Genomic DNA, 2,000 nt, shown 5'->3' with positions numbered 1-2,000 from the left:
GTCCATATTTCGAATCCGTCTTGCTTATAATTGAACCGGATTCCGGTAATGTAGTCATCATACCAGACCTCGAAGCCCAAAATCCAGCCGACAGTTTTCGTGTCGAATGGTTTCCCTTCTTTATCTCCACCCCAAGGCCCCTCCTTCACAACCTACAAGCAAATTAAACATGTGGATACTTCAAATGAAAAAACAAAAATAAAAAATAATAGTACAGGAATGAATTGTCAGCTTCGATTAATCTAGTTACTAACCCCCATTGTTGGTTGTTTATTCTCAAAAACGGTGGATTGGTGTTGAAGGGATAGGATGATTGCTATGAGGGATAGGATGCATGCGGTGGGGTATTTATAATTAAGGGAATAAGAACACTTGCCTTTAGGGTTTGGGGTTCCCTACACACTAATTATTGCTAGAAAATTAACGATGCATGTCATCCTCACGCCAGCTGGAAAGCCTTTGAATGCTACTCTTGGCATGTTACAATCTTAGTTAGTTAATTCGCGAATTATTCGCAAATTATTCGCGAATTAATAATATATATATATATATAGAGTGAGGCTACTATGCTATCGGAAGCACGGAGCCTTCCGTGCTTCCAGCTCGTTTTCGATGTTGCGACTTTCAAATCGTCGATCGGCTCCGTTAAACTTGATCTAGAGTATTTGGAGTACCTAGAAAATAAATTTTATTATTTTTCGATATCATTTGCCTAGTGAACGAAGGGGCTCAAAATCAACGGCTGAAAATAAAAATCTTATAAAATGTGATAATATGACATTAAAATTTTAAATCAAAGATATTGATCTTGTTTTATATAGTATAAAGAATTTTCTATCAAAATTTCACATGATTTGGATATTTCTACACCGTTAAACTTGCAAACGGCTCACTACGACCATTGAAATTTGTTGATTTTGAGCCCATTCGATCACTAGGCAAATGATATCGAAAAATAATAAAATTTATTTTCTAGGTACTTCAAATACTCTAGATCAAGTTTAACGAAGCCGATCAACGATTCGAAAGTCGCAACATCGAAAACGAGCTGGAAGCACGGAAGGCTCCGTGCTTCCGATAGTATAGTAGCCTCACTCTATATATATATATATATATATATATATATAATAATTATTATACTATAAATATTATTATTATAGTTGTTTTATAAATAAATATATTTAAAATACATTATACAATCAGTTTTTTTTATAAATCTATCATCAAAATTGTGGGAATAAAATTATGATTATAAAAAACAAAAGAATAAATATTATTAATGGTGAGATAGTATGGCTTGAATAGAGAGCTAGCATAAAGGGTTAATTTATTGCGCTAATACTTTTTGAATTTTTAAAAAAATATTTTCACTTCAAACTTTATTTGTTTAGAATAAATTTATACTCTCAACACTGATCTTGATTTCTTTTATAAAGTTAGTAAAATAAATGAAAGGTCTGTTAGGCGCCAACCAATTAATATATCTTCAAAAAAACATACATGTTGATCTCCATCTAAGAATTAATCTAGACCTGTAATAATTGAATCAACAAAAATTATCCAATGAACTCGGCCCTACTACGCTGCTAATATAAAATCTATTCTTATATTTATATATATATTTTATTACATTAAAGGAGGGTTTGGGAGGCCTAGAGAGTGACACGTGTCACCCACCCAAACCCTCCTTTACTCTCTTTCTCAATATATATATATATATATATATATATATATAGAGTAGGGCTAGAATACTTTTACAAGTATCACCCAAGTGATACTTGTGTGTTTTTAGCCATTGGATCTACTTTTTGATTACTAATAGTCCTTGGATCAAACACTATTACACCTACCACCACCTACCACCACCTACCACCATCATCTCAATCTCACATCTCTCCATCCAAGGGCTAAAAACACACAAGTATCACTTGGATGATACTTTTACAAGTATTCTAGCTCTACTCTCTCTCTCTCTCTCTCTCTATATATATATATATATA

General features: G+C 32.6%; 1 long non-coding RNA gene across 1 annotated transcript; it reads right to left on the bottom strand.

Moving 5' to 3' along the window:
* On the bottom strand, positions 25-415 carry LOC109720602. Its single transcript, XR_002218994.1, has 2 exons — positions 255-415; positions 25-152 (listed from the first exon to the last, which is right to left on the bottom strand). It is a non-coding gene; the product is annotated as an uncharacterized LOC109720602 (long non-coding RNA).

Source organism: Ananas comosus, linkage group 14 (assembly GCF_001540865.1).
Source record: "Ananas comosus cultivar F153 linkage group 14, ASM154086v1, whole genome shotgun sequence".
NCBI classification, from domain to species: domain Eukaryota; kingdom Viridiplantae; phylum Streptophyta; class Magnoliopsida; order Poales; family Bromeliaceae; genus Ananas; species Ananas comosus.
Note: the sequence above shows the minus strand (reverse complement) of the source record. Positions and strands in the feature narration are given on the sequence as shown.